This window comes from Mobula birostris, chromosome 28, assembly GCF_030028105.1.
Source record: "Mobula birostris isolate sMobBir1 chromosome 28, sMobBir1.hap1, whole genome shotgun sequence".
Taxonomy (NCBI): Eukaryota; Metazoa; Chordata; class Chondrichthyes; order Myliobatiformes; family Myliobatidae; genus Mobula; species Mobula birostris.
In genome coordinates this window covers 34677624-34703655 of record NC_092397.1, presented here as the reverse complement: position 1 = coordinate 34703655, position 26032 = coordinate 34677624, and the positions used below count along the sequence as shown (strand labels likewise).

Here is a 26032-nt window from a genome sequence, read left to right as displayed (position 1 = left end):
AAATGCTCCTTGTATCTTCACCGTTTCATTCCGGAATCATTCTCGTGAGACTCCCCTGGGCCCACTCCAGTGCCAGCGCATCCTCTATCAGAAATGGGCCCACAATTGTCTACAATGCTCCAAATGAATCTGATCAATGTCTTACAATTCATCTTCATTATAACCTTGCTTTTAGATGCTAGTCCTGGCGGAATGAATGCTAAAATTGTATTTGTCTTTCTTACCACCAACTCAACCCGCAACTTATCCTTTAGGGAATCCTGCACGAGAACTCCCCAGTACATTTGCACGTCTGATTTCTGAATTTGTCCCCATTTGGGAAATAGTCTTTCTGTCAATGTGCCTGACCATACATTATCGTACTCTGTATCCCAGCGTCCACTTAGTTGCCCATTCTCCAAGACCTTCTGCAGACTTCCTGCCTCATCAATATTACCAGCCCCTCCATCTAATTTTCTATCACATACAAAGCCATCAATTTCGTCATCCAGATCATTGACAGATAAGGTACAAGGCAGAGACCCCTCCAGAAGACACCTAGTTACCGACAAACGACTGAAAATGCATATTTATTCCCAGACTTTACCTCCCACCAGTCGCCAATATATTTTCGATTCTCGTATCTTTCCTGCAATACCATGAGCTCTAGTTTTGTTTAGCAATCTTTTTGCGTCACTTGATAAAGGCCTTTTGAAAATTCAAGTTAACAACACCCACTGACTCTCCTTTCTCTATCTCGTCTGCTATTTCTCCAAAGAATTCCAACAGATCTGTGTGGCCAGATTTCTCTTTAAGAAAACCATGTTGGCTGGACTATTTTATCAGACGCCTGAAAGCATATCCTTACGAATGGACTACAGCATTTTCCCAACATAAAATCCATGCCAACCGGTCCGTAATATCTTGTCTTTTGTAAACTTAAAATTATTTTTGCAATTTTCCTGTCGTCTGAACCATTCCAGAATCCAGTCATTCCTGAATAATCACTATTAACGCTTCCGTGATACCGTCACCCACTTCTTTCATAAACCCGCGGTGCAGTTCATCTGGTCCAGGTGACATCCGGAATTTCTAACATACTGCTGGTATCAACATAAAATGGCAGACGCAAAAAGCTTATTAAGCCATCGTCTGAGATTTACTCTTGTATTTTTAAACTTCCTACCTACCTGAAAAGCGACTGTTTGTATCCTCTTTCCATCGGACAGAAAGCACAAAAGCCTGAAAGAACGTATCACATGCTCATGGATAGTTTCAATCCCTCTGTTTTATCTACTGAATCGGTTCTTAGTACGATAGGTGTACGTTTGACCTCACAAGTCACCTCGTTATGATGCTGCACCTTATTATTTACCTGCAGTGTGTTTTCCCTGTCGCTGTTACACTTTATTCTGCACTCTGTTATTGCTTTACCTTGTGCGATCTTAATGCACTGTGCAATGATTTCATCTCCATGGACAGTATGAACGAGAAGGTTTTCACTGTATCTCGGTACATGTGTCTAAAATATAACAGTTTAAATTCCCATCGCGGCCGCAGTAGGGAGCCCCGGCCTTCCTTCGGCGCAGCGTTTCCCAGCTGCCAATGAAACACAACAGAAACAAATCTGCCGGATCACTGGCCGCCAGCCTGTCGGTTAACAGCCGGACGCGCTCGCCGATGCGCCGCAGAGACAAGTTTTGTGGAAAGTAGGAATAAATGGTTCAATTCTGCGTTGTAGAACGTGACCGACAATCGCTGCTGGGCGGGACCCGGTTTTTCACAATCTACATGACTGGTTTGCATCAGAGAGTCAAACAGAAAATGTTGGAAGTACACCGTAGTCAGGACTCGAAACTGCTCGAGGAAATCCCAATGGATTCCGGAGCATTGCGAAACAATTCGGCCACGACTACACACTCCCACTGATTTCCCTTCTGGCATTTATCCAAACGGAAGAATGCTGCGCCTGCCCGTTCACCTCCTCCCTCACAACATTCAGAGTCCCAAACAGTCCTTGCAGGTGAGGAAACACTTCAGCTGTGAGTTTCTCTGGGCCATATACTGTATCGGGTGCTCCCAATACGGCCTCATCTACAACTGCAAGACGCAAGATAGTTTGGGGAAACATTTTGTCGAACAACTTTGCTGCGTCCGCAACGAGTAGGATTTCCCAATGGTCAACCATTTTAATTCCGCTGCCCAATCCCATTCTGACATGTTGGTCCATGGATTCCTCTACTGACACGATGAAGCCACGCTCGGGTTGGAGGAGCAACACTTCATATTCCGTCTGGGTAACCCTCAATCTGATAGAATGAACATCGATTTCTCTAACCCGCTAATCTCTCCATTCTCCTCTCTTTGCTTTAGTTTTCTATTCCGGATTCTCTCTTGCGTCTTCACCTTTCCCCGCATGAATACCGCCTCTCTCTAGTCAACCCGCCCCTCCAAACTGATTTCTGCCTGTCAACCCCTTTCCTTTTCCACCAATCACCGCCCAGCCTCACAAATATTCCCCTTTACCCAGCATATCTAACTTCCATCTTAACCTGGCTTCTCCTATGGCCCCCAGTTTTCCATACTGCACTGTCCCCAACATATCTACCTCTTGTTCTCAACTGGCTCCACCTATCACCTCACAGTTTTCAATCTCCCCTTTCCGCTACATATCTACATTCTTTCATCAAATTGCTTCACCTATCACCTTCCAGTTTTCAATACTCCCCTTTCCTCAACATATCTACCCTCCTTCCTCACCTGTCACCTCCCAGTTTTCAATCTCTCCTTTCCCCAACATATCAACCCTCCTTCCTCACCTGTCACCTCCCAGTTTTCAATCTCCCCTTTCCCCATCATATCTACCCTCCTTCCTCACCTGTCACCTCCCAGTTTTCAATCTCCCCTTTCCCCAACATATCTACCCTCCTTCCTCACCTGTCACCTCCCAGTTTTCAATACTCCCCTTTCCCCATCATATCTACCCTCCTTCCTCACCTGTCACCTCCCAGTTTTCAATACTCCCCTTTCCCCATCATATCTACCCTCCTTCCTCACCTGTCATCTCCCAGTTTTCAATCTGCCCTTTCCCCAACATATCTACCCTCCTTCCTCACCTGTCACCTCCCAGTTTTCAATCTCCCCTTTCCCCATCATATCTACCCTCCTTCCTCACCTGTCACCTCCCAGTTTTCAATCTCCCCTTTCCCCATCATATCTACCCTCCTTCCTCACCTGTCACCTCCCAGTTTTCAATACTCCCCTTTCCCCAACATATCTACCCTCCTTCCTCACCTGGCTTCACCTATCACTTTGTAGCGTGAACCCCTTCTCTTCCCCGACTTTCTTATTCTGGCTTCTTCCCACTTCCTTTCCAGTACTGATGAAGGAACATGATTTTTTATTCCTCTCCATAGATGCTGACTGACCTGCTGAGATGCCCCAGTGTTTTGTATGCGTTACTCTGATTCTTGTGCCAAAAAATACCCATCATTGATCGCCGCCCACCTGGTTTTTGATTCCTTTTTTCCCCCCTCCTTTCATTGCCATAGACTGCTGTCCAGGGCATTCCCCACAGTTTTGTTGTTCATATAACAGAAACAAAAGTCCCGATGATAACAGTTACAGTCACTCACTTGGACTCACCAGATCCGCGGCTTTTCTTCTGCCTGATCACGTTCGCCCACTTTATCTGAAACTGAAAAATACCTTATTTTCTCTTTCCCAGTGGTGACGAATGGGGCTCCGCCTGAAACATTATCTGTTTCCCTTTGTACTAATGTGACCGACCCGTGAACTTCGCAGTGGAGCAGCAAGTCGCCGCTTTATTTAACCGGCACATTGATGTGAACAAGAAGCGAAACGTCCCTGCTCCTGGGTTCACAAAACGACCCGGAGAGTCGCAGTGAGATCCGTGAGGCAGTACCAGCGACCGGCCACTGGAGGGAACCGAGGGTCCGGGTCCTGTGTAGCAGCGCAGAACATTTCAGAGTTCAAAGTAAATTCAGTGTCAAAGCACAAATATGCTGCCATTAGATGCATATTCTCGAGGGGATTCACAGTAAGTGCAAAGAAACAAAATATAATCAATGAAAGAGTGCACACAAGACGGACAATCAATGCAGAAAACATAACAGACTGCGAAAATACAAAAACGTAAAATAATAATCAAATAAAGTTAACTAATGGAGCAGCAACCCTCCATGGAAAACATCCCCATGATCTGAGCAGACAGGGTGTGAAGAAGGAGACGTGGAACGCTCGGGTCAGAGTTGGAGACCTCTTCCCAGAAACAGAGGGTTTCGTTGTGGCATTACAGGGCCAGGTGCTTAACACAAAAATGTTACAAATCCATAATAAAAGCCCAACAAATTAAAGTCGATAATTGCAGAAAATGACAAGAGACACCAGAAACAATCCAACACATTACAGGATGGAGCAGCAGTTTAACTCAATCTGATTACTTACACAGGGACAGTCAATTGGCAAACATCATTCACCAAAATCATGCTTTAAAATGCAAACTCATAAAAGACACCATACCTTACTATAAGTACAAACCTGTTCTAGATTAGGGTCAGAGTCGTACAATTATTTTATGACTGATCCATTACAGGACAATCCATAATAACTGTCTGCATATATAATATTACTGGATTAAAAGGCAATAACAACGTACATAATCGATATAGCCATTGCAAACACACATAACGTACACCAATTAACAAGTGAAAAGCACCAGAACTATGCTGAATTGAAAGAAGAAACTGAAAGACGATCGAGCATGAACAGGGTATATATTGTCCCAACGGTAATATCAACAACTATCATCTCAAAGTCACTACACAATAGCATTAAACAGTTAGGCCAGCAAAGCAATATTTCTGTAAATCTGCTGAAAACCACTATACTATACACCAGTAGAATGGCCCGAAGTCCGGAGTTATTGAAGAATGAGTGTGCTTCAGCACCCCCGTACTTCAGGCAAGCGTGAGCTGAGAAAGTAATAATAATAACAACAAAGCAAAAATGTCTCTAGCACGAAATGTCTAGTTTGAAAGTGAGTTGTGGAAACAGTCAGTGTTGGTGTGAGTGAAGTTCAGTGAATTGATCCTTCTGGTTCAAGTGGCGATAACATAAATTTAAACATGAAATACATTGGTGCCCTGTAAGAGTTTCTGTTGGTTTGATCGTCCATGTACAATATATTAAGTTTATGTCAACATGAATGTAAGCAAGACAGGTCGTGGTAGTGTTCTGTTCTCTATATGTGGGTTTTTAATGACTGTATTAGGAACACACGGAGCGTACAGCGAAAGCCAGAGGATCAACAGCGTCCCTGAATAGTCTGGAACCACCAGCATTTCGGATACAGTGCCGAACACGCTGGCCGATTGCGTCGTAGAGCCCACCTGAATAAAAGCGGAACACATGGGCACTTCTTGGTTTTGGAGGCGGCGAACACAGGTCTGTGTTTCGACTGGCTTTTTACAATCTGCATCCGTGAGAGGATTCAAGGCGTCAAAACCGATACATACACGTAGTCGGCAGGATTCGAACCTGCGCGGGGAAACCCCAATGGATTTCTAGTCCATCGCCTTAACCACTCGGCCACGACTACAAATTCTTCACAGCTGGATTGAAATCCCGGAGTCAGATAAACAGAGTTGATCCTGAACTAGCGGGGATTGCTAGAAATATTCAGCAGATCTGTTAGCGTCTGTGAAGAGAGAAACCGAATTCACGTTCAGCTCAATGACCTTTCACCAGGAAATCAGTCACTGAATTGGATGGAGTCTCAGTCAGAGCACAGCAGGATCGGGAGATGTAGAATCCTTCTGCGGGGATTAAGAAACTCCTCCGCTAAGAAGACCCTGATCGGAGTATTTTATAGGCTTTCGGATTGTAGCCACGGATCTGGTCTACAATTTACAGCGGGAGACAGAAAAAAACATGTAAGAAAGGTCAGATTACGTCAGAGGGGGTATTTCAAAAAGCATATAGATGGAAAATCAAGTTGATGAATGCGTGAAATGCCTCCGAGATATCTGTTTGGTTGAGCCTACTGGGGAATAAACAATTCAGCACTGGGTGTTGTGTAATTTTTTGGACTACGTTGTTTTTAAGTTGCCTCTAACTTGACTGCAGTCTGGACAGCTGTTGTGAACAAGCCAAGGTAGATAATCCATCAATGGATTAAACACACAGTAGTAATTAAAACACGCTGCAGTTCAGAAGCGATTGATGTGGGAATTCTGCTAATGAGTGGCCTCAGAATGGTCGAAGGCTCCACTGAAGGTTGCATGTAGGACGAAGTGTGTAAAGGAAATGAGGCTAATGTATGTTGGTATTTGCTTGGTGTGGTGAATAATACTCATCGCATTGATACTTCAAGCATATCTGACAAGAAGGGAACTCTAAGTTACAAAGTTTTTGTTTGGTTTTTAATGTTTTAAAAATGTTATTCAACTATGGGATCTGTTATTCAAGACTATTAAATATTATGTGGGTTTAGTTAATGACGTTTTGCAGAATCCATCCCTTTTGGAATAAAGTTTGGAACTGAGGTTTAAATGGATATGTTTTACTTCCCATGTTATTATTGCTTTGCTCTTTGTTCTGATGGTTACACAAGGTATTTCCCCCGGTGTTTTAAGGCCAATTTTAATAACTTCTGTGTTTGAAAAGCACATGCCATTCTAAAATTTCTTTTTGTTGATTTCGTTTAATTTCTTATGGCTATGTTGTATTTTAAAATAATTAATTCCTGTTAAATTCCTTGATATATGGTATGAAATTAGTTACGTTATCATGTTTCTTCACGCTTTTGTTATGACATTTTTAAATCCTTATCGGTATTTTTTGATATAGTCATGAATTCTGCTGTTCCTTTTGTGCTATATTCACTGAGACATAAACAGTAATGTGATCCCCAGAATTTTCCGTGGATGAAAAAGGAGGAGATGTTGGCCACGGAAGATTTCAAATCTGTAACATAACATAGAACTCGAATGGCTCAAGGACAGTGGAAGCAGACAGAACAAGTGTCTTTGTGCCAGCCATGTACTTAGAAGTGAATATGTAATTTTGTGGAACCGTTTTACATCTTCCATTTTATGAGGTGAAAATTTTGGACTTTTAAAGTAAACACAACGTTGCTTCAGGTAAATTGCGTGTTAAGAAGTCTTTTCCAGATTAGAAGTTAATTGTGAGGTGTTTTTGATATAATATAACATGCAAATGTGTGAATGTTGGGGTCAGTGCCTGCCTGGAGTGATTGAAACTGTCACAATGGGAGGGGGGCGTAGATGGTGGACCCAACAGGAAGACACAGACACTGAAGTACAAGGAACAGGACTTGACTAGGGCAGGGACGTGACAGGATGCAAACGAGCACGAACAAGAACGCAGACTTGGGTTAGGACATTGTCAAGACAGGGAACCCGGACAAGGAACTATGCACTAGGAGCCTGGGCTTGGGCTCCAAGCCAGAGACTGGACAAGGACCCAGAACCTGAGTCTGGACTAGGGCTCAGGCCCTAGGACCAGGCAAGGACAGGACATAACTACAGGACAGGATGTGGCTGGGGTCTAGAGTCTTGGGGCTTGAGGCTGGGGTCTTGAACTTGGCTCTTGAGGCCTGCAGGCTGGGGTCTTGGCTCTTGAGGCCTGCAGGCTGGGGTCTTGGCTCTTGGTTCTTGAGGCCTGCGGAGGCTGATAACTCGAAGGCTGAAACTCGGAGACAGACTGGGAACTGTACATAAACATAGAGCCGGGATTTATACTTCGAAAAGCCGGGACTCATCTTTAACACGACACTAACATGAGACAGGACAGTACATAGACAGAGAGCCGGGACTTATCCTTAGACAAGCCAGAACTCAACTTTATCTGCACACCAAGGTGGGACAGGTCCATCTGTCGGGTAACGGCAGAACGGTCGGACTTACCCAACAGAGGCAAAGACAAGACAGATCTCCCCGCAGGCAACGGAAGAAACGGCCTGACTTACCCCCACGAAGGCGAGGACAAGAAGAGATAAACACCGAAGAACTACAGAAAGTTCCACCTCTGCATCGGGGTTGCTCCGAGTCGCAGTTCAGCCAGCAACCTCAGCTGGCTATAGAAACAACCGGATCCGTACCGAGCTCGCTGGCCCTGGAAACAGCCGAATCCATACCGCAAAGACAGCTCCGACTACCGACAGCAAGGCTCCTTGAAGAGATGGTTCTCCAACGCGGCCTAAAGATGGGAAGTGGTCGCTCTAGACTTCCACAGGCAGGTTGCTCCCAGCGGATCATGACAAGACAAACCAGCAGCCCCCACTCAACCCCAAGGCTACTTAGATTCCAAGCCACAAGATGGGAATCACGTGCCTATGATTAACTCAATCAAAACAAGGGACAGTTGAAAGACCGGGAGTCCTGAGTCCAAGGACTGGACTGTGAACCGGAATGCAGACTTCACGGACCGGACCATGACACAAACTGGTTCCTGAAGGGAACAAAGAGCCATAAATTACCGATTGTCGCTTGCTGAGAAGAGAGCAATAAATGGATGCTGACCTGGAGCAGAGTCAACAGAAAAGAGAATTCAAACCAATCAGATGACCTACAGTCAATAACACTGGAATGGGATAACTGAACTGGAAAATATGAATATAAAAGTGGAAACTTCGAATGTGCTAGCAGCAATAACTCTTTCCAGAAACCCACCATCGCAAGGAAAAACTCCCAAGTCGGTGACTGGGAGAAGAAAGAATGGATCACTTGGCCAACTGAGATTCCCCAGTTTGGTGATATAGATGAGAAAATTAGTCTGAATGAGTATTGGTATAGCGGGAACAGCAGAATTCCTGTTCTAAATTGTTGGCCCGGTGTCGACACAATTACGTTGTTGTTTATGCAGAGACAATAAAGTGCGAGTTTTGATTACTGTATTTACAAGTTACAGAGTGAATTTCCTAACCTAGTTCGATAGGACTATCGATGGACAGGAACAAAAATACTCTTTCAGATGCACTTCAAAAATTCCATTTCTTATCTTCCCTAAAAAATGATCTGGTTAATTTTGGAGAAGTTGAAATGTCTGATTGATGTAACCCTATCTACAAAATGACATTTCTGTGTGATTTGCCAGCAGATCTGCTCCTCAGAATTTTACCAGCTATGGAGAGAATTACAGTATAATCCCAGCAATGTGGTTGTTGGTGGTTATTTTATTTATTCCTAAACTCAACTCATACTTACATCTTCATCGGCTTTTCTAAAGAACATGGACAATCAGAATTTTCTTTCCCATTTGCTGATGCGTGAGGCCGGCGCCATTTGCAGGAATAAAACCTGCTGCAGAGTGAGGATTGATCCGACAGAGAGCGGCTCGGGATCTGGTGGAATCACATGGAGCCTGGGAGCCGCTTCACTCCTCGAAACTCCCGCAACATGGAGCGACAGTGGTATAGGGATGAGCACAGCTGCCTTGCAAGCAGCTCACCCGGGTTCGATTCCCGGCGATCGCCGTGAGTTGTACCTGTTTCTCAGCACTTGTCACATAAACGCATCGGTCTGGAATCACTCAGCCACATCACTTCCTTCTTTATGAAATGACATTTCTGCCCGTCGTTCTTCTGCCATTTTAGACCAGTTTTTCTCTTTCCTATTTGTCTTACCGTCATCGTGTATTGGTGTCGCCCTATCAGAGATGTCCCCCGTTTCACTTCCCACCCATCGTCTCACCTTCTTTGACACAGAAAACTATCTTCTTCTCTCATCATTTCTAATTAATTGTCACGATCAGAAAGGTTGATCCCGATTCATCACTCACAAATGTTTCTTGAGGTGATGAGTGTTTCCAGCATTTTCTGTTCAATCTGTTCAATACCAGACACAGCTTCATGCAGCGGAGAACCAGATGTGTTGGACAAACGCTGAGCACAACAGCAATTGTCGTTTTACCCGCGAAGTTCTCAACAAATCTCAGAAAGTGATGAAGTGAGTGGACGGAAATTTCAGTTAGAAGTACAAGTTTTTCTTTTTAAGTTAAATGTGTGTTGTGTACACAGGTGACGTGACGGCGATTTGCGGTAAAAAAAAAATTCTGTTGAAGAATAGCAGACGGTGGTTTCGATGTGTCGGCCTCCGCATAAGGGGCCCAGCACATTCCCGCTGCGCTATTCTGCTGATAGGTAAATATCTCTGTTCTTCTCCTGTCTTTCTATTTGTTAATTTTGACGCTTTCCCCCGATTATCTATTGTTTTGTTTGTTGGATTATATTCCCTGTCTAATTTCCCTCGTGTCTCTCTCACGCTTTTACCTTCCTCCCCGTCCTCCTTTCCCTGTTCATCACTTCCTGCCCCATCCGGTTATTATCCGGTCTCTGTGCTCCGACCCAGCCGGATATCTCGACCCGACATTTCAGCAACGGATCTGATTTTCATTATCATTCTGACCCTATTCCTACGGCCCTGCAGTCAGACACGCTGGTTATCTCCCTCTGTGTCTCCTTGCCTTCCTTCTCTCTGTCAGCGGGCTGTTATTTAGGCTATAAACACAGGTGCTGGAAATCCCAAGCACAGAATGCCGGAGCAAATCACCAGGTCAGACAGCATCTCTGGGGAAGAGTAAACAGTCGGTGTTTCCTGTGGAGATGCCGCCTGGCCCGCTGAATTTCTCCTCCATTTGTGTATGCTATTTCGGTCAGCCTTCGACGTAACGAGCAGCGACCGCAGTCTGAGGTGCAGCGGAGAATATACCCACACTCCGGGATTTATTTTGTCCAGTCCCGAGTCTCGTTCACCTCCCAATCCGTCCAAATGATCGAATGAAGGACAAAACTCCGTCAGTTTTCAATAGTCCGCAAATCACTGGGTCTGAATGTGAAAGTGAGCTGCTGTCAGCAGTCCTCTCTCCCCTCTGTAGAGTCCTGCCGTCGGATGTCTTGCGATTCTCGTACCAGACAGTTTACCAACTAGTTAGAGCTCTCTCAATGATGCTCCTGTGAAATAAAAACAGATTGAAGAGGGGTTGGGGAGGTCTTACTGAAGCCAGGAAGTGGACACACCCGTGCGATTTCTTGCTGTTCTTTGTGGCGTTCAGAGGGCGGGTTTGGTGGTCCACTCTCTCTCTCTTGAGGAGCCGTTTATTTGCGGTAATGAGCGGTCCCTTGGCCTAATGAATCTTCTCTTTAGTCTTGTCCACGTTGAGACTCAACGCATCATTGTGCTAATTGCAAACCTGACGATTGGGTAGATTGACGATTTGCAATGTTCAAAATTCAAAGCTCACTAGCGTGGAGATGCCGGGGATTGAACCCGGGACCTCATACATGCAAAGCATGCGCTCTTCCACTGAGCTACATTCCCGCTTGAACCACAGAAGTGTTCAGGTCCAAACCTTCCTGCATATCACAATTGAGCAATTCAACACAGGTAATGGCTGATGGCCACAGTCATTCGGCCCCGAGTCTGCTCCACCATCCAGTGCGATCATACTTGATCCTTCTTTAGTTCTCTTCCCAAACACCATGATAATTTTTGTGGAATGAAACCAATTAGATTCCAGCAGAATGATCACGGAAAAGGAAACACATACCACATTCTGCAGGATAATTTCAATCTCGCTGTTATGACTATTGAATGGTTTCCTTGTGAAAAAAGATGGACGCTTGACCTCACAATCTACCCCGTTATGACACTTCACCTTATTGTTTACACGCACTGTGCTTTCTCTGTCGCTGTTGCACTTTATTCTACATTTTATTGTTGATTTACCTTGTTCTCTGTCAATGTACTCTGTAATGATATGATGTCTATGAATAGTATGAAAGAGAAGCTTTTGTCACATATTGTATCTAGGTATGGCAGCAGAAAGGGAGCACAGACACAGAACACGGACACTAAACACGGGGACGAAAAGAGACAGTTCCGAACTCAACGATAGATAGTTTCTTCTCTTGGCGCGGCAATGCTCCACTCTCACTCCGGCGGTTGAACTTGATGGGGATACTGACGAGGATGCAGGCGACGGTTTCAGGCAGGAAAGGAAGGGAACAGTCCAGCAAACAATCCCTGGTTTGCAGAGGTATTTACGTGCCAGACCGAAATGAGAATCGGTGCCCCAATTAAGGCACCCAACAGAACAAAGGAGAAAAGAGGAAAACCCGGAACAAGGATCGATAGATCGGACTGTAAACCGGAATGCGGACGTCACGGACCGGACCATGACAATGGGGAGTGTATTGATCCCGGGGTCGGAGAAAACAGGACTATTACTGAAGTAAAATCCGAAACTGCCGGAAATATTCCACAGCTCAGACAGCGTCTATGGAGGGAGAATCAGAGTTCACGTTTCAGGTCGGTGACTTTCACCCTGAGCTCTGGGCCTTTAGAGGAGAGAACCTCACTAAGTTGCAATCGTTCTTGGATACTTCCAATCAGTTGTCCTCGAGACTTTTCAGGTGTTAAATTAAGTGTCCTTGGACTTGTGACTTCAGGATGGCTTCTTGTAAGCTTTTCAAGAGTCAAGGGCTTTATATAGCTGGGCACAGATTCTTTACTGCCCTGCAGTGTATGTAAAATGGCAGCGCTAATCTCTCGGGCAACAGTTGGCCCAGATCCTTGCCCAGTGAATTTCCAACCGAGTTATTCTGAGCTATCAAAGACCTTATAAGTTCTGCTGCTTTGTCTCTTTTGTTAATAACGTTCCTAGTTTTGTTTAATCCTTCTGAGTCTGCTTGCTACAGCGCTTAGTTCCAAAGATCCAGTGTGACCGTCTTCCTCATCAACTCCCCTTGTAAGCTGCTCGAAAACTCTATTAGACTGGTTAAATGCAAGCTATTATGGACAAAGTCATGTTGACTGTCTCTAATCAGGCGCTGCCTATCCAAATATATACGTACTGTTTATGTCTGGTTCTCGAGAATATTTCAGTTATTTACCCGTTGCTAATTTCAGATTCAGCGGCTTGTAATTTCCAGGAACCTTTCTTAAACAACAGAGCAACAAACCTTCTGAACATCGCCCGTGGTTAAGGATATATGAAATATATCTGCGATGGCCCCTGCTATTGCTGCACAAACCTTCAACAAGGACAAAGGGATACCTTACGAGGCCATGAAGTATTTACACCCCAATTTGCCCCCTGTTTTGCAATCAGAGTATTGCCCATAACCTCACTAATGTTTTATCTTAGTTATATAGATTGTGCGTCCGTTTCCTGAGAAAATTAAAGTAAAAAAAAATATTTTAAGTTCTCCCTAATCTCCTTTAGCTCCATTTACAGATGACCACGCTGACCATCGTGAAGGCCAATGTTGTCCCTTGCTATCCTTTTGCTCTTAATATATCTGTAGAATCCCTTGGGATTCTCCTTCTAGTTGTCTGCCAAAGCAAACTTATACTTTCCTTTCCTCTCCTAATTTGCCCTTGAAGTGTTGTTTGCATTCTTTGCATGATTAAAGCATCATGGGTCCCTCGTTCCCGGTGTATCAAGGTACACACTCGTGCCCCAGTCTATCGCAGAGGGCGAAATCCTCAAAACTGTCAAAATACGTAAAAATATCTTTCTCATTCCACTGCTGGCTATTAATATCACTTTCTGCAGAAAGAAGGAGCAGGTCGTTGTTCTCCATGGCCAGAGACACCGTGTCTGCATCTGTATCCCACAACCGAGTTAATCATGGGGTGATACATTCCCCAGTCTTTTGAACATTTTTGTCCCGTGTATCCGCCTTTTCCTCGCCTCGACGCCCCGGTCACTTTGTGTCGTCCCGTCGCCTCCCATAACTGAACAGGCTAACGCGCTTGAGAAGCGGAATCATCTGGGCCAGATGGGCTTCATTGCAGAGATATGAAAGAGGTAGCTGAACAGATGGTGCGCCTTTTCAAGAATCACTAGATTCAGAAATGTTTCCGGAAAGTGAAAAATTTAAGCTATCTCTCCAACTTTTGAAGAATGGAAGGGGGCAACAGCCATCTGGCCTGATTTGAGTGTTTAGCATGATGTTGGAATCCATTTGCATTACTTTACAAATAATATATTTTCTAATTAACTGATGTTTTGGTAAGGAGAAAATTCAGACATTAGGTACAAATGGAGTTAGGTGTCCTTGTGCAGGATTCCCCAAATGCTGACTTGCAGCTTGAGTTGGGAGTAAGGAGGCAAATACAATGTTCGCATTCAGTTTGAGAGGACACACGTACAGTGTAATCTCATTTTAGAAAGGAAGAGACGAGTCACGGTCACGTGATGGGTGGATTTATTCAAGAGTAACAAGTCGGCATGGTGCAGGGTTTAGCAGTAAATTTGAGTACGTTTCACAAAACAGGCGGGTTAAAAACATTTGTACACATTAGTCTCTGTACAGTGTGAGATTCTGGGTTTCATATCGTACCTGTCAATCTCTGATGCAGGTGAAACTGGGGGTTCATTCTGTACCTGCCAGTCGCTGGTACAGTGTGAGAGTGTGGGGTTCATTCTGTACCCGTCAGTCTCTAGTACAGTGTGAGAGTGTGGGGTTCATTCTGTATCCGTCAGTGTCTGGTACAGTGTGAGATTATGGGGTTCATTCTGTACCTCTTACTGTCTGGTACAGTGTTAGAGTGTGGGGTTCATTCTGTATCCATCAGTCTCTGGTACAGTGTGAGACTGGGGGTTCATTGTGTACCTGCCAGTCTCTGGTACAGTGTGAGACTGGGGGTTCATTGTGTACCTGTCAGTTTCTGGTATAGTACAGAGGTTTAGTCCACAGTTTACCTCGAAGTAATGTTAATTCAATTTCATTACTGCAGTTGATTAGTTTGATTAAATCTTCTTTGAACAATTGGACACAATGATCCACATGAATACAGTATCTCAGAATCAATGCTATCAGTCAATAACAGCATCAGACACAGGAGCAGTGTTATGTGACTGGACCCATGGAGTCTGCTCCTCCATTCGATCGTGGCTGATTTATTATCCCTCCCAACCCTGTTCTCCTGCCGTCTTCCCATAATGTGTGACACTCTCAATATTTAAGAACTTACCTGCGCCCGCTTTAAATATACCCAATAACTTTACCTGCAGAGCCGTCCGCTTTTAATATACCAAATTACTTGGCTTTCTCAGCAATGAATGCAACAGATCCCTTTCTTCTAGGTCCGTAGATAATGCATTCCGTTCGGTGCAGTCCTCTGGCACACTCCTGTCCCAGAGAATAAAGCTGTGGGTCTGCGCCAATCTTTTCACCTCCTGCCCAACAGTGTGAAACAAGATCCGCGTCTCACCAAATGGATTCCTCTCCCTAAAGTTCAAAGTTGAAAGATTAAACTAAATTAATTACCGAAGTATATACTCGTAACCACATGAGCATCCACCGTAAATACAATGAAACACAAGAGAATCAATGAAAGACCGCACTGAAGAAAGACAGCAAACGAGCAATGTGCAAAAGACTATAAACTATGCAAATACGAGAAAGAACAAATGCGATATTAATAATAAATAAATAATCAATAAATGTCGAGAACATGAAATGATTAGTCTTGAAAGTGAGTTTATGGGTTGTTGGTACAGTTCAGTGTTGGGTGAATGAAGCTATCCATTCTTCTTCAGGAGTCTGATGGTTGCGGGGTGATGGACATGTTGATGTGTTACCTCCTTCCTGATGGAGCTGTGTGAAGAGAGTATGACCTACATGGCCGCGGCCCTCTATTCCGTGTAGATGCGCTCAGCGGTGGGGAGGGGCATAACTGTGCTGGACTGGACTCTATCCATTACGCTTTCTGGGCTTTTCCGTACAAGGGCATTGGCGGTTCCATGCCAGGTCCTTTTGCCACCAGTCAATATACTCTCCGCCACACATCTATTGAAGTCTGTCAAACTTTTAGATGACATGTAGAGCGCTGCCGTGCCTTCTTTGTAACAGGAGGTATGTGCCGGGCCCAGGAGAGAGAATCTGAAATGATAACACTGAGGAAGTTATATTTCCCCCTTCATCCTTCCCTCGTCCCTCTCCATCCGCACTGCGCTCTCACTTGGCTTTTGGCATAGATTCCCTTCTCACTTCTTTCATTTGATTTCGTGAGCTGAGTTTATCAACTCACTCCTATAACGCTACTTCCTTCGGTGATAGCTTAACTACCTAAAAATGTTTCCAGTGCTTCTTAAGTTGTTGTCTTCCACAGCACCGTCTCTTCAAAGGCATAACACGCTGCCAGGATGTTATGACCATCGCGTATTTATTGATGTCCACATGCAACTAATATTGAGACAGTTCCTCTGAAGTATTTCCAGGACTTTTTTTTCATATCCCCACTGTGTTTGTCACATTTACTCTTACAGTTTTCTACTGTGAGTGTGCGTGAGTGTTCGTGTGGTGAGTGTTCGTGTGTGTGTGTGTGTGTGTGTGTGTGTGTGTGTGTTTGTCTCTGTGTCTGTTGTTTGTGTGGGTGTGAGATTCACCAGCGGATATAATTTCAATGTAATGTTTGGGAACTCATTCCCAGACCAGACAAACAACTCATATCAAGTGTCTGCCTCTGGGAGAGAAAGGGTAAATTTCCTTAATCAAAAAAGGTATTTTAATTATATTGTTTGTGGTTTGATTTGGTATGTGTTAACAGCTTTTATTGAATTAATCAATTCGAATTTTATTTTTACAACTAAGAACATTTCTCAGAATGTCTACTTAATCAAAGGTTTTGGGAGATGTTATAAGGAAGCAGATTCAGCAGTTTGGCAAGTGAGACAGAAGACACGGATCAACACACACAAGATGCTGGAGGGACAGGCAGCATCTATGGAAAAGAGAACAGTCGACGTTTCGGGCCGAGACCCTTCAGCAGGACTGAAGAAAATAAAGATGAGTAGTAGAGGGGGGAGGAAGGGGAAGTCATGTGATAGGTGAAACCGGGAGGGGCTGGGGTGGAGCAAACAGTTGGGAAGTTGTTTGGCGAAAGAGATACAGAACTGGAAAAGAGGGAGTCTGATAGGAGAGGACAGAAGACCATGCAAGAAAGGAAACGGAGGAGGAGCACCAGAGGGAGGCGATGGACAGGCAAGGAATTCAATTCCCGGCATCTCCAGGTTGGTGACTGTGAATTTAAAAATCGGTGGAAATCCCAGATGTTGAAATTCCGAGCAACATACACAAAATGCTGGAGTAACTCAGCAAGCCAGGGGATAAGCAACTGCCTGCCTATCTCTACATCGCCCTACGTGGGAGAGTTAAAACCCGACCCTTACTGTTTCAGTTGCAAAGCTGTGGTGGTGAAATGGAAAACCCGCCCCGCGTGGCAGGGAGGTGCGAAGCATCAGCGATACTCCACATCTCCCCATCTGTCACTCACTGGTCCGGCCGTGATGGTCTGAACATGACACCAACAGGTAATCCCGGTGGAGGAGTTGCTGCGTTTGAGGTGAGTGCTTGCAGTACATCAACGTCGCGAGTTCCGCTTCACAAGGTGAACTGCGGGTTCAACACTGAAGCAACTCCGACATTCATTCAATCATCAGGACAGGATTAGGAAGTTAATGGCACCTCGGCTGAAAACGTCGCTATTTATTAAAAATGAGCCGACCAGTGGGATGAATTGTCCGTCTGTACAATTAAATAAAGTAAAACACATTTCACCGGCGAAATGTCGACTGTACCTCTTCCTAGAGATGCTGCCTGGCCTGCTGCGTTCACCAGCAACTTTGATGTGTGTTACTTGAATTTCCAGCATCAGCAGAATTCCTCGTGTTCACGGGCGAAATATCGGGAACGAGGTGCAAGACGGGACAGAATATAAAAGGCACGAAGATAATAACTCGGTGGGCCAGAAAGTAGGGAAGCAAGGAAGAAAGGTGGAGAAAAAGAGAAAGAGGAGAAACAGGGAATAAACAAAGAAAATGAAGTACGTTTGATTATGAATACGGGAAGAAGACGGAATGGACCCAGACATATACGAACACAGACATATACAGACACAGAACGAGACCCAGACATGTACAGCCGCAGGCTTAAACGCATACATACATACAGAAAACATCGCGCAACATTCACAGTTCAACATTTTTTAGTATTCCCTGTAGCAGAGTGGCGCAGCGGAAGCGTGCTGGGCCCATAACCCAGAGGTCGATGGATCGAAACCATCCTCTGCTATAATCTCTGTTGGCGGCAGCAGATATTCATCCTTGTGTTTTAAAACACTGATATGACACATTATACAACTATAAAAGGAAATCGCATCTCAATTGAGATTCGTCATTTATTCGTAATCATTTAATTCTCGTCTCTGTGGCGCAATCGGCGAGCGCGTTCGGCTGTTAACCGAAAGGTTGGTGGTTCGAGCCCACCCAGGGACGCTAGTACTCCAGTAGCTTTTTCTCTCTCTCTCTCTCGTACACGAGAAAATGTGCAGCAGCATCTATGGAATAAAGTACACGGTTGATGTTTCAGGCCGAAAACCTTCTTCAGGATCATGAAGCAGCCTGGCCTGCTGAGTTCCTCCAGCATTTTGTATGTGTTGCTTGGATTTCCATCATCTGCACATTTTCTCGTTTCTGATTCGACTAGTGCACGACGAAGTCTCTTCCATGGAATTGAATTGAATTGACTTTATTAATTACGTCCTTCAAATACATGAGGACTAAAAATCTTCACGTTACGTCTCCGTTTAAATGAGCAATGTGCAATTTATAGTAAATATGTAATAGATATTACTATATTTATTGCAGTCAATATGACAGAAATACGATTGTATCAGCTTGAATTAATCAGTCTGATGGCCAGTGGAAGAAGCTGTCCCGGAGCCTGTTGGTCCTGGCTTTTATGCTGTGGTACTGTTTCCCGGATGGTAGCAGCTGGAACAGTTTGAGATTCGGGTCACTCGGGTCCTTAACGATCCTTCGGATCATTTTTACAAACCTGTCTCTGTAAATATCCTGAACAGTGGGAAGTTCTCATCTACAGGTGCGCTGGGCTGTCCGCACCACTCTCCGCAGAGTCCTGTGATTGAGGGAAGTACAGTTCCCATACCAGGCAGTGATGCAGCCAGTCAGGGTGTTCTCAATTCTGTGCCTGTAGAAAGTCCTTCGGATTTGGGGACCCCTACCAAATTTCTTCAACTGTCTGGGGTGAAAGAGGCGCTGCTGTGCCTTTTTCACCACGCGGCCGGTACTTACAGACCTCGTGAGATCCTCGCTGATGTGTATGCCGAGGAATTTTCACCCTCTCAACCCCAGATCCATTGATGTCAATAGGGGATACCTATACTGAAGAAGTTTGAATCCTCCCTTCGACAGGAGTTCAGTGAAACCCTCTCTCGCTGCTCCCCCTCTGTGATCTCAGCTCTTGTTTTCCTGCTGCGTTTCATTGCCAGCTGGGAAACTCTGCGCTGTCCGGAGGCCGGCGCTCCCAACTGCCGCCGCAACGGGCTCAGTGAGAATTGAATCTGTTCTACATGTTTTAGTCACATATACCGAAATACGGTTAAACACTTCTCATTCTCACGGTTCATAGAGATTACACAGTGTATTGGAAGAGAACAAGGTGAAGCAATAACAAAATGCAGAATAAAGTGTAACAGCGACAGAGAAAGCACGGCGCAGGTATATAATAAAGTGCAGCTTCGTACCGAGGTGGATTCTGAGGTCAAACATCCATCTATCTTCCGGGATACCATTCAATCGACACAACAATGGGACTGAAACTATCCCTGAGACTGTGGTGCGTTCTTTCAGGCTTCTGTACCTTCTGCCGGATGAAAGAAGGAACGAGAGAATAGCTGGGGCAGGTTATGTCTTTGGTCAGGAAAACGTATGTTCGATTTGACCACAAAGTGTGGGTTTCCTCGAGCGGAGTCCGTGGAACTAACGGACTTCCTGGGTCTAATGCTGTGCTTTTTATTCAGTTTGGGGTCCTGGAACATCCTACATGAGGGACCAGCACCATCGTACATGAGGAATCCATCAGATCCATTAGAGTGAATTTCACTCAGAACAAATTGCTCAGGAATTAGGATTCTGCGTTCATAGTGCTCGGCGAGGGTTTTTTCTTTAGCCTGAAAGTGTACAACCTGCAATGGCCGGGAATGGAACCCGTGTTAACTACTTGGGAAGCAGCTATGCTCACCACTATACCACCATCTCCACATGATGCAAACCAGACTCGGTGACTGAATGGTCTCTGGGGCTATAAGATTCTGTAACTCGATTCTCAATGTCTGAGCTGTTTTCTGAAGGATTGTTCCTCACTCTGTTGCAGTTCCTATTGCGACCAGTTGATGTCGCGACGTTCCGACAGACCGGAGAAACACAGCACCTGGGATCCGACTGAAGGGAGAATCCACCCGAGAGATTCGAAGGGCTACGAATGGTTTCCTGTTTCACGTATCAGTAAATGGGAAACAAATCCTGATTATAAATACCCGTTCAAACAACATGCAGTTAGACGTTAATGGGATCCCCTCATTTGCCCAGTTCTTGAACTCAGTAAGTGACTGAATCGCTAATGAATCCTGAGACCCGTCCAGGCACAAAGTGAGGAGCGGATGGGTAAAATGCACCAGCTCTACACTCAACAAACAAACATCAGAGTGACTCCATGAGTTCTCCTACACACTGACATCCGTGTGACAGATTCCCCACTCTTGTTTATTCCTCGTTAGTTCAGTGGTTAGTATCCCCGCCTGTCACGTGGCAGACCGAGGTTCAATTTACCGACGAGGAGACCGTTCTCCTGCTTCAAATGAAGACGGGATTATAATATGGGACAATCTAGTGTGTAAATAGCCCAAAACTGGAGTGTTTCCCGAGAACAAGGGACGTTCATCATTTTGTTTTCACTTTTCCCTCACGACGTCTGTATCTCAAGGCCGTTTGACGTTACACTCAATGACCGAATCCGTCACTCCGAAACATTAAACAGAGACTGCTGCTGTGAGATATGAACTCCCGCACTTTCCCAGCACTCGTGCCGACTCTCTCAGTTTGTCTGGATGACTGTGTGGAGAAGACAGGCAAAGGAACAGCTGAAACACTTTGGAGAGAACGATACCATGGAATGTGTAACGCCGGGTTTAAAGCCACCCTGCCCCTCCCACAACACTGGATCCTCCGAACAGACGTTCAGAGAGTGACCTTGGGGTGGGGGGGTGGGGCGAGGTACTGTCTGTCTGTATCTTGTTTTACGGCGCTTGGCATCCAGCTTAATGGTGCATTACCGCCACCCTCTGCTCCAGAATGTGCACTAGACATACATTCTAAATCCCTTCACCCAATCTCAAACACACACACACACACACACACACACACACACACACACACACACACACCTACACTTCACCCTCCCATCTTTGACCATCCTAGTATCCTATTCCTGTTTATCCGTCATATTCTATATAAAAAAAACCCTGTACCCCTTAAAAATGCTAAAAATACCCGGACTTGTGCTCTCTCACCCATGCCCAGCAACCCTTTTAATGTGAATTCCTGCATCCCCAACTCCCTTAATTTATTTCTCATCATCTCTCTCTGTATCCCATACTTCCTGCAACTCAGAACTACATGTTCTACTGACTCCTCTTCCTGACATTCCTCACACAATCCTGTCTGGTGTTTTCCTATCATTTTCAATGTTTTGTTTAATGCACAATGCCCCAGCCTTAACCTAGTCCACACAATTTCCTCTCTTCTGTTTCCATTACCTAGCCTAGTAACTGCAACACTCTTTTGTATTTGATATAAATGCCTCCCTTTCCCCTCCCTGTCCCATCTTTCTTGCCACATTCGGTTGACTTTTTCCCAGATTACACACTTAACCTCTGCTTTACTGATACTAATGTGCATTTCCACATTTTCTTTCTTTAATGCCCTCTTTGCCAACTCATCCACCCTCTCATTCCCCTTCACCCCTACATGTGCTGGAACCCATAGAAATTTTACCTGACCTCCCTGATTTGCAATCCTTGTAACTAACTGAAGGACTTCATAAAGTACATCTTGCCGACTGTTTGTGTGAAAAGACCTTAAACTTGCTAGAACGGAGGATGAATCTGAACATATCAATGCTTTGACTTGTCTGGCTTTCTGCACCCATTGCAACGCAACCAACACCGCCAGCATCTCCACTGTAAACACTCCTAACTTATTAGATGTTCTTCTGCTGATTCCAATTTCTTTTGCTGGTATGACCACCCCAAACCCTGTCACTCCTGTTGCAGGTTCCTTCTCACCATCCGTATAAATGTGAGTATAATCTCTATACTTTTCCATCACATGACAGTTAAATGCATTTACCAAATCTGTTTTATATCTTTCTTTCCTTTTTACCTCTAACAAATGCCAGTCTATGTCAGGCCATACAAGCTTCCATGGAGCTACAACCGGATAAACTACTGAAGGACTTATCCTCAGATCAAATACTCCACATTCTTTTGCGATATCATTCCCTACCCGACTAAAGGTATCCCTCTGAAGCCTCCCATTTTCCCAGCACTCCTGCAACACTCCTTTAGTAGGGTGAGAATCATTGTGCCCCTGCAAGTTAGCCCAGTAGTTTGCCATCAGTTGCATCCTTCTTAGTTCCAAAGGCATTATTCCCATTTCTACCTGTAGGGCTGACACTGGTGACGTTTTAAAAGCCCCACTGCACACTCTCAAGGCCTGAGCCTGAATCACATCCAGTTTCCTTATAAGAGACCTAGCTGCTGATCCATATACTATATTTCCATAATCCAATACAGATCTTACTAAAGCCACATACATTCTCTTCAAAGCTGAACAACTTGCTCCCCATTCCCTACCAGTCAAACATCTCATCACATTTATTACTTTTTTACATTTCTCCTCAACTTTCCTGATATGGTCTGCCCATGTTAATCGTGAATCAAATATAACTCCCAGAAATTTAAATGATGCAACCCTTTCTAATTCAACCCCATACATCCTTAACTTCTTCCCTACCTCAACCCTTTTCCTGGTAAAAAATACAGATTGAGTTTTATCTACTGAAAATCTACATCCCCAATCATAACCCCACTCCACCACTTCTTCAATTGCTTCTTGTAGTTTCCTGATTATATGGTCCATGTTCATGCCTCTTTTCCACAAGGCCCCATCATCCGTAAACAGTGACCTACCTATATCCACTGGTACCTTTGTGAAGACATCATTGATCATAATCATGAAAAGTAATGGGCTAATCACACTACCTTGAGGTGTGCCATTTTCCACTATGTACTGTTTTGATAATTCTGATCCAATCCGAACTTGAATTTTTCTACCAAACAAAAAATCTTTAATCCAATTAAAAACTCTCCCACCAACCCCCATCTTGTGCAGTTTAATTAATAATCCTTCCTTCCACATCATATCATAGGCTTTTTCAATGTCAAAGAACACTGCAACTACTGACTCTCTATTTGCCTGGGCCTTCCTTATTTCAGTCTCTAACATAATCACTGAGTCCATGGAATTCCTTCCCTTTCTAAAACCACTCTGATAACTTGCCAGCATTCCCCTTTTCTCAAGCTCATATGATAACCTTTCTGTTAGCATCCTTTCCGTTATCTTACATATACTTGATGTTAATGCAATTGGTCTGTAGCTAGTGGGTTTTGACAGATCCTTGCCAGGCTTCCTTATTGGAATTACTACTGCTTCTTTCCATGCACTTGGTAATCTTCCCTCCTCCCACACTCTGTTATAAAAATGCAGCAACTTCAAGAGCGCTCCTTCTCCTAGATTTTTTAGCATCACAGATCATATCAGATCTTTCCCTGGGGAGGTTGGTCTCGATCTCTTTATTGCTCTCACCATTTCTGCTAATGTAAATGGATCATCAATTATATCATCTGTTCCTTCCCTCCTACTTAAAACACCTGGGTGTTGGTTCATTATTCTTTCCCTTCTTCTTCTCCCTTCTTCAGACAAATTTTCTGAACTGTGTATCAGTACGAATGACTTGGCCATGATCTCAGCCTTATCCCTACTGGAGACTGCAGTTTCCTCCTCAGATATCATTACTGGATATTCCCATTCCCTTCTATCTCCTCCCATCCTCTTAATCATTCCCCATATCTCTCCCACAGGTGTTGTTCTTCCTACCTTGTCGCAAAAACTCCTCCAACTTGCCCTTTTAGCTTGACGTATAGTTCTTCTCACCACTGCCTGTGCTTTCTTATATTGAACCAAATGCTGCATATTATGGGTTCTTTTAATTAGCCTGAATGCTCTATTTCTGTTTTTTACAGCCTGACAACATTCCTCTGTCCACCATGGTACCAGTTTTCTATTCATCCTATTTTTACTCCTAGGTATAGATCCTTCTGCTGCCATGATAATTGCTGAAGTCACCTGACTGTTTAATTCATCTACATTTCCAGAAATATCAATCTTTGTCAACCCTTCTTCACTCAACTTCTGGAACTTACCCCAATCAGCTTTTCCAAACACCCACTTTGGGGTTCCGCCACCTGGTCTTACTTCAACTCTTTCACCCACTGAACACAAAACTGGGTCGTGATCACTGCCTACTGTTGAAGCAGTCCAAACTCCCCAGTTACTAATGCCAGCCAAGGTATTAAACACTAACGTAATATCTAACACTGACTCAGTTCCTGTTGTTATATCTATCCTTGTGCCGCTACCATCATTCATACACACCAAATCCCTTTCTTCCATCAAATCTTCAATTACCTTTCCATTTGGATCTGTAATCTGATCCCCCCATATTGTGCTATGAGCATTGAAATCTGCACACCACATTACTTTATGTCTGTTTTGTCCTTGTATCTTTAATAGGCTGTCCAAATCCAACCTTTTACATGGATTGTAGTAGTTAATTATAACCACTCCCTCCCCTCTCTCCCACACTTCCACCACTATGTATTCCTGATCATCTCCTTTTTTCCAGTACCCTATATGGTATACCTTGCTTGATTAACATAGCACAACCCCCTCCTCCCCCTAGATTTCTATCTTTCCTTATCATTGTATACCCATATACCACAAAGTCTAAAGTTGGTTTCAACCAAGTTTCCTGAATACACACTACGTCCAGTTTTACAACCATTTCTTTAATAAAGTGCTTGAATTCCTGGCTATTGGCCAGTAAGCTCCTTGCATTCCATTGTAAAAGAATCACCATAATTAGTATTAACCAACACATGACACTTCCTGGCTTGACTGATTACTGAGGTTCTCCCTCACTTCCTCCCATGTCAGTCCTACTAACCCTAAATGGTTTACTGCTGCTTTTACCACCAGCTGAATTTTGTCACTTTTTGACTTTACCTCAGCAGTACTATTAATCACTCCTGCAATGAATGTTACTAGAGCCTCTTTGTCTACATAAATCCTGTCATTTGTTCTTTGTTGCATCTCTCATATCCCTGTTGCTCCCTGTTCATTAGGAACATTATTCTGTTCTCTTGACATTCTTATAGCTTCTGCATAAGTGATCTTTCTTTTCACTCTTATTTCTTGAATTTTAGTCTCCCGTCTCACAACCGCGCACCCACTATATGCAACATTATGAGCTCCTCCACAATTGCAGCATTTTGGTTGAACTCCTGTTCCGCACTTTCCATATTCATGATCACCCCCACATCTAGCACATCTCCTCTGCCTTTTACAGTTTTTAGCCACGTGTCCAAACCTTTGACAATTATAGCACCTCAGTGGCTTTAGCACATACACCCTTACTGGGTAACTCATGAAACCCAGGAACACCTTCCTTGGCACTCTTCCTTCTTCAAATTCAATCAATACTGATTCACTTTCCTTTTTCACTCCCTCCTTTGTTGTTTTCAGTCTTTGAACATTCATTACTTTCCCTCCTTTGATATTCCTCTTTATCTCCTCCATATTTATACTCATTGGTATCCCCGTGATCACTCCTTTACAACCACTGTTTTGTGCTCCCACCCTCCCAGTGTATTCCACCTTGCATTTTCCTATTTCTTTTAGCTTGACTGCTTTCTCAAGTTGTTCCTCATTCGCACATCTTACCAATAAGTTGCCATCATTAAGGACTTTTGCAAATACTATTTACCCTACCTTATTTGTCAGAGTTGTTGTTAGCACAAAC

At 44.2% G+C, this 26032-nt stretch overlaps 1 protein-coding gene and 3 non-coding genes across 4 annotated transcripts in view; 1 reads left to right on the top strand and 3 right to left on the bottom strand.

The window, feature by feature from the left end:
• Window positions 1-26032, bottom strand: part of LOC140189004 (uncharacterized) — a 580675-nt gene that overhangs the window by 381092 nt on the left and 173551 nt on the right. The gene's annotated exons all lie outside the window — the stretch shown is intronic.
• trnas-aga (transfer RNA serine (anticodon AGA)) lies at window positions 5518-5599 on the bottom strand. Its single transcript has one exon. It is a non-coding gene; the product is annotated as a tRNA-Ser (tRNA).
• Window positions 11268-11339, bottom strand: trnaa-ugc (transfer RNA alanine (anticodon UGC)). The gene has a single exon. It is a non-coding gene; the product is annotated as a tRNA-Ala (tRNA).
• Window positions 18032-18103, top strand: trnam-cau (transfer RNA methionine (anticodon CAU)). Its single transcript has one exon. It is a non-coding gene; the product is annotated as a tRNA-Met (tRNA).